Source organism: Salvelinus sp. IW2-2015, unplaced genomic scaffold (assembly GCF_002910315.2).
Source record: "Salvelinus sp. IW2-2015 unplaced genomic scaffold, ASM291031v2 Un_scaffold1636, whole genome shotgun sequence".
In the NCBI taxonomy this organism is placed as follows: domain Eukaryota; kingdom Metazoa; phylum Chordata; class Actinopteri; order Salmoniformes; family Salmonidae; genus Salvelinus; species Salvelinus sp. IW2-2015.
The window spans coordinates 28,158-42,253 of record NW_019943052.1 but is presented as its reverse complement, the minus strand read 5'-3'; the positions used below and the strand labels follow the sequence as shown (position 1 = coordinate 42,253).

At 41.0% G+C, this 14,096-nt stretch overlaps 1 long non-coding RNA gene and 2 pseudogenes across 1 annotated transcript; 2 read left to right on the top strand and 1 right to left on the bottom strand.

Annotated features, from left to right (window-relative positions):
* LOC112071545 (sarcolemmal membrane-associated protein-like) overlaps positions 1 to 365 on the top strand; it is an 80,346-nt pseudogene extending 79,981 nt beyond the window's left edge.
* A 6,025-nt stretch (positions 366 to 6,390) lies between these two features.
* On the top strand, positions 6,391 to 9,362 carry LOC139024556 (verrucotoxin subunit beta-like; annotated as a pseudogene).
* Positions 9,363 to 13,543: 4,181 nt separating this feature from the next.
* On the bottom strand, positions 13,544 to 13,824 carry LOC139024554 (uncharacterized). Its single transcript, XR_011475887.1, has 2 exons — positions 13,736 to 13,824; positions 13,544 to 13,703 (listed from the first exon to the last, which is right to left on the bottom strand). It is a non-coding gene; the product is annotated as an uncharacterized lncRNA (long non-coding RNA).
* Positions 13,825 to 14,096: the final 272 nt, after the last annotated feature.

The following is a 14,096-nucleotide window of genomic DNA, read 5'->3' as shown; positions in this document are numbered from 1 at the left end:
CTGCAAGACTGGAGACTGACCTGGACAGGTGGGTCTACACACTGCAGATTTGGGTGGGGGGGGGCTTGACTGTCAACTGAACACCGTACCGTCACACCAGACATGTTAGGGGGGGTTGAGGTCACTCCCCCTGCCTGTACAGGTGGGTTGAGTCACTCCCCCGCTGCCTGTACAAGGTGGTTGGGTCACTCCCACCGTGCCTGTCGGGTGTGGGTCACTCCCGCTGCCTGTCCAGTGGCTGCGGATCCCCCTGCCTTACCGTGGTTGCGTCACCTGCCGTACCCTGGATCGTCCCCGCTGCCTGTCCCAGTCAGGGTCGTCCCCCGCTGGCCGTCCCGGGTGTTGCGTCCCCGCTCTCGGACTAAAAAAAAACTAACATAATGAAAATAAAAAAAAGATAAGACCGGATGAAATAAACAAACACTACGTCGAGAACAAAACCATCACCCCGTGGCACGCCAAAACCAACCGTATGTAAAAGATGTTTGGCAGTCGCTTAACTCCTAATTCCTCTATTACCATACTGCAAAAAATTTCACTAACAGAGTGCAATTAAACACGATTAGAGCTTGTTTAAGAAAAGGTTTTTTTTTCAATTTCATGCTTGAAAAAACTCGCTAAATTGGTTCCTATCTCTGTTTAACAGTACATTCAAAAATTTCACTGAACAGATCATAAACACGATTAAAGCTTCTTTAAGTAAAAGTGTTTTTTTTCCATTTCATGCTTAAACTCGCATGAAATTGATTTCCTATCCTCTAGTTTTAGCTACTGGCAAAAAAATTTCACTAAACAGAGTGCATTAAACACCATTTAGACTTGTTTAAGGAAAAGTGTTTTTTCAATTTCTGCTTTGAAACTCGCTGAAATTGGTGCCTATCCTTAGTTAAGCAGTACTGCAAAAAATTTCACCTAACAGAGTGCATTAAAACACGGATTTAGGCTTGTTTAAGGGGAAAAGTGTTTTTTTCAAAATTTCATGCCTGGAAACATCGCAGTGATATTGGTTCTTATCCTCTAGTTTAAGCAGTTACTGCAAAATTTTCATCAACGGAGTTGCATAAACACGATTTTAAGCTTGCTTTAAGGAAAAGCTGTTGTTTTTCAATTTCATGCTTGAAACTCGCTGAAATGTTTCTTATCTCTAGTTTAAGCAGTACTGCAAAATTTCACCTAACAGAGTGCATTAAACACGATTTAGAGCTTGTTTAAGGAAAAGTGTTTTTTTTTTCAATTCCATGCTTGAAGCTCGCTGAAATTGTCCTTATCCTCTAGTTTAAGCATACTGCAAAAAAATTCACTAACAGAGTGCATTAACACGATTATTAGAGCTTGTTAAGGAAAGTGTTTTTTTTCAATTCTGCTTGAACTCGCTGAAATTGGTTTTATCCTCTAGTTTACAGTACGCAAAAAATTTCACTAACAGAGATCGAATTAAACACATTTAGACTTGTTTAAGAAAAGTGTTTTTTATTCATTCATGCTTGAAACTCGCTGAAAAATTGTTCCTATTCCTCTAGTTTAAGCAGATTTACTGCAAAAAAATTTCAACTAACAGAGGCATTAAACACGATTTAGGCTTGTTTAAGGAAAAGTGGTTTTTTTCAATTTTCATTGCTTAAACCGTCTGAAATTGGTTCTTTATTTTTATCTCTAGTTTAAGCGTACTGCAAAAATTTCACTAAAAGAGTGCATTAAACACGATTTAGAGCTTGTTTAAGGAAAAGTGTTTTTTGTCAATTTCTCATGCTTGAACTCGCTAGAAATTGGTTCCTTCTCTAGTTTAAGCAGTACTGCAAATTTCTACTAACAAGTGCAACACGATTTAGAGCTTGTTTAAGAAAAAGTGTTTTTTTTTCAATATGTCATGATTGAACTCGCTGAAATTGTTCTTATCCTCTTAGTTTAAGCCATACTGCAAAAATCGACTAACAGAGTGCATTAAACACGACTTTAGAGCTTGTTTAAGGGAAAAGTGTTTTTTTTTCAATTTTGCTTGAAACTCGCGGAAATTGGTTTCTATCCTATAGTTTTAAGCTACTGCCCAAAAATTTCACTAACAGAGGGCATTAAACACGATTTAGAGGTTGTTAAGGAAAAAGTGTTTTTTTTTCAATTCATTAGCTTGAAACTCGCTGAAATTGTTATCCTATCTCTAGTTTAAAGCAGTACTGCAAAAAATTTCCTACAGAGTGCCAATTAACACGGTTAGAAGCTTGTTTTAAGGAAAGTTTTTTTTTCAATTTCATGCTTTGAAACTCGCTGAAATGATTCCTATCCTCTAGTTTAAGCATACTGCAAAAAATCTCACTAACAGATGCTAAACCACGATTTAGAGCTGTTAGAAAAGTGTTATTTTTTCAATTTCTGCTTGAACTCGCTGAAATTGTTCTTAGCTCTGTTTAACCATACTGCAAAAAATTTCATAACAAGTGCATTAACCACGATTTAGGCTTGTTTAAGAAAAGTGTTTTTTTTTCATTTCAGCTTGAATCTCGTTGAAATGTTCCTATCCTCTAGTTTAACAGTACTGCCAAAAAATTCGACTAACAGAGTGCATTAAAAACACAATTAGAGCTTGTTTAAGGAAAGTTTTTTTTTCAATTTTCATGCTTGAAACTCGCTAATTGGTTCCTATCCGCTAGTTTAAGCATACTGCAAAAAAATTTCACTAACAGAGTGCATTTAACAAGATTTAGAGCTTGTTTAAAAATGTGATGTTTTTTCAATTTCTGCTTGAAAACCGACGAAATTCGGTTCCTATCTATAAGTTTAAAGCAGTTACTGCAAAATTTCAACTAACAAGTGCAATTAAAACACATTTAGAGCTTGTTTAAGGGAAAAAGTGTTTTTTTCAAGTCATCTTGAAAACTCGCTGAATTGTTCCTTATCCTCTAGTTAAGCAGTACTGCAAAAAATTCACTAACAGGTGCATCTTTTAAACACGATTTAGCTTGTTAAGGAAAATGTTTTTTTTCAATTTCTATGCTTGAAACTGCTGAAATTGATTCCCTATGCCTAGTTTAAGAGTACTGCAAATTTCACTACAGAGCTGCATTAACACGATTTAGAGCTTGTTTAAGAAAAGTGTTTTTTTTCAATTTCATGCTTGAAAACTCGCTGAAAATTGGTTCCTATCCTCTGGTTTAAGCAGTACTGCAAAAAATTTCACTAACAAGAGTGCATTAAAACACGATTTGAGCTTGTTTAAGGAAAAGTGTTTTTTTCAATTTCATGCTTAACTCGCTTGAATTGTTCCTATCCTCTGTTTAACAGTACTGCAAAAATTTCACTAACAGAGTGCAATTAAACGACGATTTAGAGCTTGTTTAAGGAAAAGTTGTTTTTTTTCAATTTCATGCTTGAAAAACTCGCTTGAAATTGTTCCTATCCTCTATTTAAGCAGTACTGCAAAATTTCACTAACAGAGTGCATTAAAAACAGATTTAGAGCTTGTTTAAGGAAAGTGTTTTTGTCCATTTCATGCTGAAATCGCTGAAATTGGTTCCTATCCTCTAGAATTAACAGTACTGCGTCAAAAAATTTCACTAACAGAGTGCATTAAACACAATTTAGAGCTTCGGTTTAAGGAAAGTGTTTTTTTCAATTTCATGCTTGAAAACTCGCTGAAATTGGTTTCCTATCCGCTAATAGTTTAAGCAGGTACTGCAAAAAATTTCACTAACAGAGTGCATTAAACACGATTTAGACTGTTTAAGGAAAAGTGTTTTTTTTTTCAATTTCATCTATGAACTCGCTGATAGGTTCCATCCATCTGTTTAAGCAGTACTGCAAAAATTCTTCACTAAACAGAGTTGCATTAACACATTAGAGCTTGTAAGGAAAAGTGTTTTTTTCAATTTCATGCTTGGAAACTTCAGCTGAAATTTGGGTTCTTTCCTCAGTGTAAGCAGTACTTGCAAAAAATTTCACTAACAGAGTGCATTAAACACGATTTAGAGCTTGTTTAAGGAAATAAAGTGTTTTTTTTCAATTTCCTGCTGAAACTCGCTGAAATTGGTTCCTATCCTACTAGTTTAAGCATACCTGCAAAAAATTTCACTAACAGAGCTGCTTAAACACATTTAGAGCTTGTTAAGAAAAGTGTTTTTTTCAATTTCATGCGTGAAACTCGCTGAAATTGTTCCTACCTCTAGTCTTAAGCAGTAGTGCAAATTTTCACTAACAGAGTGCATTAAACACGATTTAGAGCTAGTTTAAGGAAAGTGTTTTTTTTCAATTTCATGCTTGAAACTCGGCTTAAATTGTTCCTTATCCTCTATTTAAGCAGTACAATGCAAAAATTTGTCCTAACAGAGTGCATTAAACCGATTTAGAGCTTGTTTAAGGAAAAAAGGTTTTTTTCAATTCATGCTGAAACTCGCTGAAATTATCTTATCTTTTGTGTTGGTGGGGGGAATGACCATAGGGGGAGTAGCATCATTATCATTGAGGAGGTGGGGGGAATGACCATAGGGGGAGTAGCAGCATTATCATTGAGGAGGTGGGGGTAATGACCACAGGGGGAGTGGCAGCATTATCACTAAGGAGGTGGGGGGAATGACCATAAGGGGAGTAGCAGTATTATCATTGAGGAGGTGGGGGTGACACTAGGGGGAGTAGTAGTAAAGTTTTCGAACAAGGGTTTCTTTATTTTTACTATTTTCTACATTGTAGAATAATAGTGAAGACATCAAAACTATGAAATAACAGATATGGAATCATGTAGTAACCAAAAAATAGTATATATTTTAGATTCTTCAAAGTACGTATCTTAGGCGTCCCGCTAGCGGGACAACTTCCGGTGAAACTGGAGGGCGCACAATTCAAATAAATAATAAAAACAATTATGGATATTAAACATTTAGGTACATGTAAGTGTCTAATATTGGTTAAAATCTTGTTAATCTAACTGCACTGTTCAATTTACAGTAGCTATTACAGCGAAAACATGCCATGCGATTGTTTGAGGACGGCTTCCCACATCAAAATATTTTTCCACCGGCACAGGTTTCATAAATTCACAAATAGCATTTAAATATTCACTTACTTTTTGAAAATCTTCCTCTGATTTGTCATCCAAAGGTTCCCAGCTATAACATGTAGTGTCATTTTGTTAGATAAAATCCTTCTTTATATCCCAAAAAGTCTGTTTAGTTGGCGCCATCGATTTGAGTAATCCACTCGTTCAACATGCAGAGAAAGGAATCCAAAAATCTACCCCTAAACTTTGTTTCAACAAGTCAAAATATGTTTCTATCTACTCCTCAGATACTCTGAAATGTAATCAAACTATAATATTTCATACAGAAAGAAGTATGTCCAATAGGAAACCGATTTTAGCAGGTGTGTCCTGTCTTCATGGCGCACGCAAACACAAATTCCCGAGACTGTGTCCCTGCACTAAAACTGATATTTCTTATTCGTTTTTTGAAGTTACAAGCCTGAAACCTTGAACATAGACTSCTGACACCCTGTGGAAGCCATAGGAATTGCATCCAGGGAGCTTCAATATGACCTTATACTTGCCATTCTAAGAGGATGTTCTCTCCAAAAACAATTCTGGTGGTTTTTTTTCTTTGGATTTTCTCCTACCATATCTATTGTTTTATATTCAACTACATTATTTTAACATTTCTACAAACTTCAAAGGGTTTTCCTTCCAATGGTACCAATTATATGAATATCCTGGCTTCAGGGCCTGAGCAACAGGCAGTTTAGTTTGGGCACGTCATTCAGGCAGAAATTGAGAAAAAAGGGGGCATAGCCCAAGTGATGATACATTGTGGCCAATAGACAACTGTTTTTTATTTTCATTTTATATCAATATTTTCAAGAGGCGACTGAACTCAAGCAGTGATGCATCATGTTATTCTGTTTGTTTTATTATTACCACCAGTGATGCATCATGTTATTCTGTTTGTTTTATTATTACCACCAGTGATGCATCATGTTATTCTGTTTGTTTTATTCTGACCACCAGTGGACTGAACTCAAGCAGTGAAGCATTCATGTTATTCTGTTTGTTTATTCTGACCACCATGGACAGAACTCAAGCAGTGAGAAATCATGCTATTATGTTTGTTTTATTATTACTACCAGTGATACATCATGTTATTCTGTTTGTTTATTCTGACCACCAGTGGACTGAACTCAAGCAGTGAAGCATCATGTTATTCTGTTTGTTTTATTCTGACCACCAGTGGACAGAACTCAAGCAGTGAGAAATCATGCTATTATGTTTGTTTTATTATTACTACCAGTGATACATCATGTTATTCTGTTTGTTTTATTCTGACCACCAGTGGACTGAATCAAGCAGTGAGGCATCATGTTATTCTGTTTGTTTTATTCTGACCACCAGTGGACTGAATTCAAGCGTGAGGCATCATGTTATTCTGTTTGTTTTATTCTGAACCACCAGTGACTTGCTACTATGGATCCTTGCTCAAACCAAACTTTGACTCTAGCTGCACTGGGACGGCCTTCTCCCTGGGAATGCTGTATGACTGTCGCAATGATCACCTCATTCCAGGTAGCACGCTTGCTCACTACTCAGTCAGTCAGTCATACCCACACACAATAAAGTAACTGTTAGTGTTTGGTTTGTCTCTTCTGATTACAGGCCTGACGCTGTGGACGAGGAAGCACTCAGAAGGGACATCATTACAACAGACGAGCCTTTCACCGACTTCAAAGTCATCACATCTGACTCTACAGCTGACAAATACTCTGTGTTAAATGTGAACGGCTCTCTCAAAGCAAGCTGTTTGGCAGGGCTGGTTAAGGTTGAGGGATCAGCTAAGTATTTGAAAGATGTTAAAGAGTCTCAGAATCAGGCGAGGGTCACACTTTGTTACACCACACTAAGAAAAACAGTCAACTGTCCATGAACCACCTTGGGCAGGAACACATAAGTACAAGGAGGTTTTTAGGGAAGGCATAGCTACACATGTGGTCACAGGTATACTTTATGGAGCAAATGCTTTCTTTGTGTTTGATCGTGACGTCTCAAGTGACGAGGACCGTAAAGACATTGAGGGAAACTTGAAAGTGATGCTTAATAGCGTTCCCTATGTTTCTATTGGGGGTGAGGTTGCTTTAGACATGAAGAACACTTCTGAAACTAAAACTGAGAAGTTCTCTTGTAGATTCCATGGGGACGTTCTCCTGGAAAGCAATCCTGTATCTTTTCAAGATGCCATGGACACCTACAAAACCTTGCCTCAGAAGTTAGGTGAGGGGGTTCTGTGCAAGTGAATCTACTTCCGTTAAAAGAATTGGAACCCACTGCCACCCATATGGTTCGTCAGATCAGTGGAAGCTTAGTTGACCATGGCAGACTGCGCTGGAAGACCTCCGTGAGCTGGAGATGAGATGCAACGATGCAATGAGAAGCAAGCCAGTAAAATACTTCAAGGAAATTGATGCCAAAGTGAAAATTTTCAAAAAACTGTGTTTCACAGAGCATTTGACGACTACTTTGGCGGACCTCCTTCCGTCTATTAGAGGGGGAGAAAAGGAAGAGAGGGTGTTGTCCGACTTCTTGAAAAAGCAGCAAGAGTTCCGTTTCAACAGCAACATCCTCAGTGAAATGTATGGATCGCATTGAGAGAGAGATCAATGTGGTTGATCGATTCCTAAGCATGATTACGGAGGACTACAGTCAGACGTGTTCCACCAAGATAGTCACATCGAAGAGCGGACTTGACAAAGAGGTCTTGAACTCAAAGGTGAAGCGTGTTGTATGTTTCACTTTCACCTCTCTGGGGTGCGAGGACCCTGTCCTGTCAGCTTTGGATTCCCCCTCTGAGAGCACACAAGCCTTAGTTCAAGGTAAACCTGATCTGACAAGATGGTACCACTCTGATAACATATTTGATGACATGGACAAGCAAGCTGGACTTTTCAAAGATTTTGCAGAAGCTAACAAAGAGGACACACAAACACGTTTCCTCTTGGCCTCCATTCCCAACAAGAAACAAGAAGGAGCCAGCATTTACCTTTATGAGAACGGATCCAAAAGAAACGAGCATTTCGAGCCTCCATCTAAACCTGAGAAGCCAACAGCACGTGACAGAACTCACAACAGTGTGGAGTTGGAGTTGCTCCCTCCTGATAGGGGAGCCCATGACGTCACCCACTACCTGATTGAACACTGTATTGATGAGAAAGATGGTTGGAGCAGCGAGAAGARGTCTGAATCRSACSCAGCCTWCACAGTGTCTGGACTGCTTCCCAGTACAGGGTACAAGTTRAAATACAGAGCCGTGTGTTCKMRKGGCCTTGGTCCAGYCAGCGAGGTRAGTGACATCATCAGYACCTTGCCTTCCTGCCCTCCCAGTAAGCCTGAAATCAAAGCCTACTCCACTGAGCTCATGGTATGCTGTCCAACGCCGTCTGTGATTGGACAAGGGGTCAAGATTCAGAACTATATGGTAGAACACAAAGAGGTGCCCACTGAAGAGAGTGAGGAGGAGGCAGAGTGGATGAAGAGGACTTCCAAAGASAACGTCTGCATCATCGCCGGACTGCAGTCACTCACAAAGTACACAGTGAGAGTCAGATACGACTGTGGTGAAGCTGGAATCAGCAACTGGAGCACACCAGTCATCATCGCCACTCTCTCAAAGACCACAGGATTGGCTGACGGTGTYAAAGAKAAGAGTGAACTGAAGRACTCTGGCTCGCCGTCTGTTTATGAGATCCCCATGGAAACGATACKGCCGGTGGYTAAAGTAGRCAGGCTCAGGTTTGGYGAGCAGAGTTCCAGGACRAGGAGGACAATCTATCTGGTGGGAGACAAAGACCAGGTAATGGCTCTGATGATCAACTACATCCTGGGAGTTCAGTGGGAGAATGGMTTCCGTTTCAAGCTACCCCAAYATGACGAGGTATCTACAATGATATATGAAATCAATTACCAGGATGGATTTCAGATCCCCTTCTCTCTCACCATTATCTATGATAGACAAGACAAGTGTAGATCATTGGATTTGGGCCAGATCGGGGTCAATGCTCTGTGCTCTGTGTGCGATGCGGCTGAGTTTAGGGATCTAGACTCTGAAGATTGTAAAGAAATGAAGAGATGGGAGAAGAGAAGGAAGATGGTGAACCTGTTGACACATGCAGATGGAAGGCAACTCTTTAAACACATCGACAGTGAGGACATTCCAGTTCACTTCAAGTTCAATCTGTCAACGTTTACAGACCAGGCCAGGAGAAGCCATGATGATGGTGATGGAGCCATGATGATGAGGAGTCGCCATGACGTGATGAGGGGAATCTGTGACAAGATGAGGGAAATGAAGAGTCACCATGACATGAGTTTAATTAATGGAGTGTGCACCTCCCTGACATGATGGTGCGCGAGGATGATGAGGCGCTGGCCGCTTGACTTGTGTATGTGGATATGATAGAATAGAGATAGAAGAGGTTTTCATCCACTAACCATGAATGAGTGAGGGATTATGATTGAAGTGCGATCCCTGATGACATGATGGAGGAGGATGATGAGGCACCACACGTTGGCTTGAGCTGTTGTTTGGATGATATTTTGGGATGATGCGCCAATCGGCCGCTGAGCATGATGCAATAAATTAACATTTTGAAGGGTGAAGGGCTTGTGGATGAAATAAAAAGAATTTAATTGTGGGGGGAGATGATAACCCTGAGTATGATTTGAGGTCGATGCGTATGATGAATTGGATTGTGTCACCCTGAGCGATGTATTGAGGAGTGGCAATTGATGATTGTGACATAACCTGTCCTGACTAGCTGAAGTGAGTGAGGACTGGATGATGGTCACCCTGAACATGAATGAAGGCAGTGTTGTGTTAGATGGATCGATCACACTTAGACATCGAATTTGGAGTGATTGATGAATGTTGGTGGATCTGATCCTCTGATACATGAAATGTAATAGTGGTGGGAGGTTTTATGGATGGGATCAAGCGTGTAGAGTTATGATGGAGAATGAGGAAGACTGATCGAGGCACCACATGATGTTACCCTGAGTCTGTGAGTGAGGTGTACTCGATCAGCCTGTTTGTTGTGGGGCGCCCTGGGTGACTGATCGTTGAGCATGACAAATGCGGGCGGTTATGATGATTCAGGAAGTCCGCTGAACATTGCATGAGGGTATTATGGGATGTGATAAGTCCTTGACATGAGTGAGGAGGCGTGATGAGGCACCAACCCTCGCACTGTGATGAGGAGGGAGTGGCTAGTGTTGGGGGCGCACCCTGACCAATGGAGGAGGATGATGATGGATCACCTCGACGCGAGCTGACGTGTGAACCTATGTTGTGCTTGTGTATGTGATGAGGCACACGCTGGGACGATTGATGACGTGAGTGGTGGTGCATATGTAGGACACCCCTGACGTGATGAGGGGAGGATGATCAGGCACACCCGTCATTGACAGAGATGATGTGGTGGCCGATTTAGTAACTGATTGCGCTCGGTGAGAGGCTCGATGGTGATGATGATGGTGATGTACGATGGTGGTGACGGGGATCGGTGTATGAATGAATTAGGAGATGTTGTATTGTTGGTCGACGGGATGGTGTATTGCATCATGATGATGTTGCATCGTAGGTCTGTGAGTTAGTAGAGGTGGTGGTGACGGCGGTGTTTCGCCGTGAGTGTATGGTGATGATGGAGATGTTGCGGATGATGGATGATGAATGATGGAGATGTAGATGGTGGTGATGATGAATCTGATGATGATGGTGATGTAGAATGGTGGTGACGGCGATGGTGATGATGTATGGTAGTGATGTATGTTATGTGATTGATGATAGATAGATGGAGATGTAGATTGGTGTGCGACGGCGAGGGGAGTTGATGGGATGAATGTATGAGTTTATGGAGAGACTGGTGGTGGATGTAGATGTGTGGTGATGATGATGGATGATAGAACAAGAATGGTGATGTAGATGTGGTGAGGCGCATGGTGATGGATGATTGGTGGTGGGATGTATCGCATATGATGATGATGATGATGATTGATGATGATGATGGTGATGTAGATGGTGGTGAGGCGAATGGTGATGATGATAGGAGAAATGTAGGATGGGTGGTGACGGCGATGGGTGAATGAATGATGGGTGGTGATGTAGATGGTGGTGATGATGATGATTGAGTAGTGAGTGATTGATCTTGATGCAATCCTGATGTGATGGATATTGTAGGAGTGGTGTGGTGACGGGGCGACTGGGTGATAGTTTGGATTGTGGAGAATTGGTATGATGTGCGGTGGGTTGACTGGTTGTGTATGCAGCCAAATGGTTGCATAGAGTTGGATGGTGGGTGATGATGAATCGCTGAGAAGGAATGATGATGATGATGAATGATGGATGATGATGAATGATTGGATGATGATGATGAATGGGGACAATGATGGGATAGACCATCCTCAGTTTGAGAAGATGTTCTGGGGATGCAGAATGGGTGGGGAGTATGATAGTAGGTTGTCGCTCAAGACCTTGTGTGTTTGCAGGAATGGGAGAGGCTCATGTTCCGGCTCGAGAGCTTGTTTGTTTTGAATACAGACAGATTGTGTTTTCTTTAATTTAGAACAGGTCAGAACTGCGTCACCTTTGGAATCCTTCTTGGTGGCCCATAGTGCTACGAAGACATATGTACCTTTCACTGCTTTTGACCCGTTTCAAAGGGTGCTGATTCTGGCCCCTTTGGGATGTGACCTGTTTAGGTATTCCTTCTTATCGCGTGTTATACATCATCTGTTCCACTGTTCTGTGCTGTTGATAATAGTTTTGTTCTACTCGCTCTCTCTCCTGTTCTATCTGTTCTAATTATTCTGTTCTAAACTGTCTACTTTTCTCCCATGTTTGTTAATTGGGGATGTTCCTCTATCTGTTTCGTATGGATTCTGTTTCTTCTTCAACATGTTTGTCACCCCAGTGTTGTTTTAAGGGATGGTGCCTCTTCACTCGTTCTACGCTTAGTTGTACTGTTCTCGGTGTATCCCGTTGTTATGGGATGTTCCTTCTACTGTTCTCTGTTTCTACACCGCAGTTTTGTTATAGGGAATGTCCTCTCCTTGTTCTACTGTTCTCGCACCCAGTTGTTATAGGGAATGTCCTCTACTGTCTAACTGTTTCTCTCCCAGTTTGTTTGGGGATGTCCTCTACTGTTCTAATCTGTTCTCCAGTTTGTTTAATGGGATGTTCCTCTATCTGTTCAGCTGTTCTCCCAGTTGTTATGGGATGTTCTCTACTGTTCTACTGTTTCCCCAGTTGGTTTTTGGAATGTCCTCTACTGTTCTTAATGCTGTTCTCTCTTTCCAGTTGTTATGGGGATGTCCTCTACTGTCTAACTGTTTCCTGCCGATCCAGTTGTTATGGGGCATGTCTCTACTGTTCTACTGTTTCCCAGTTGTTATGGGATGTCCTCTACTGTTACCTATATCTGTTCTCCCAGTTGTTATGGGATGTCCTTCTACTGTTTAGTTCTGTTTCTCCCAGTTGTTATGGGATGTCTCTACTGTTCGTATCTGTTTCCCAGGTTGTTCTGGGATGTCTCTACGTTTACTGTTCTCCCCAGTTGTTAAGGGATGTCCTTACTACTGTTTATCTAGCTGTTCTCTCCCAGTTGTTTTTGGGATGTCCTCTACTGTTCTACTGTTCTCCCTCAGTTTTATGGGATGTCCTCTACTGTTCTACTGTTTAGTCCCTAGTTGTTTATGGGATGATCCCTCTAAACTGTTCTACTGTTCTCCCCAGTTGTTTATGGGATGTCCTCTACTGTTCTACTGTTCTCCAGTTTGTTTGGGATGTCCTACTGTTCATAAGAGAGATACTGATCCCAGTTGTTATGGGATGTCTCTACAACTTTCACTGTTCTCCCCAGTTGTTTTTGGGATGTCTTCTACTGTTCTCAACTGTTCTCTGCTGTTCTGCTCTGTTCTATACTTTCTACTGGTTCTACTGTTTCTCCGGCCATTGTTTTGGGATGTCCTCATATACTGTTCTTACTGTTCTCCTGTTCTCCTGTTCTAAACTGTTTATTTGTTCTACTGTTCTCTCCAGTTGTTTTGGGATGTCCTCTATGTTAGCCTGTCTTCCTGATCCCAGGGGTTTTGGTGCTCTCATATGTTGCGCCTTCCTTGGAGTCCAGGTGTTGTCTGTCTCAGAGATGTTCCCTTCTGGAGTCCAGGTGTTTGCTGTCTCAGAGATGTTCCCTTCTGGAGTCCAGGTGTTGTCTGTCTCAGAGATGTTCCTTCTGGAGTCCAGGTGTTGTCTGTCTCAGAGATGTTCCCTTCTGGAGTCCAGGTGTTTAGTACTCTCAGAGATGTTCCCTTCTGGAGTCCAGGTGTTGTCTGTCTCAGAGATGTTCCCTTCTGGAGTCCAGGTGTTGTCTGTCTCAGAGATGTTCCCTTCTTCACACTGCAGAACCATCCCTTTCCATCATCTTCATGTAGGGGGTGACATCTACAATGTGTCGTATGTTATTGTATGTTACTGCGCCTTTAAGACAGAGGGAACCACATGAGTTGTATGTTACTGTACCTTTAAAACAGAGGGAACCATATGTGTTGTATGTTACTATGCCTTTAAGACAGAGGGAACCACATGTGTTGCATGTTACTGTGCCTTTAAGACAGAGGGAACCACATGTGTTGTATGTTACTGTGCCTTTAAGACAGAGTGAACCACATGTGTTGTATGTTACTGTGCCTTTAAGACAGAGGGAACCATATGTTCTGTACCTTTAAGACAGAGGGAACCATATGTGTTGTATGTTACTGTGAGTTATATTGACAAAATATTTTTATTTAAACCATGTAGGCTTTTATAATCTCACCTCCCTTTCTGACTGCAACTCCTTCCTGAGCTCCAGGACGTATCATGTGTTTAATAGTGTGAAAGAGAGCATTGCAACTGCTTTAAAATAATAATTAACCTAAAAAGTGATGCAAAATAATGTTATATTATAACTAATAAATCAACAAAACTTTCATTGCTGTTGTCTTTTGTTCCCTGTTCCCCCGTTCCACCTGTTTCTTAGGTATCTCTGAGGTATAAATGCATTAGTAGCTGTTATATTTATTAGATTCTATTTTAAAGGTT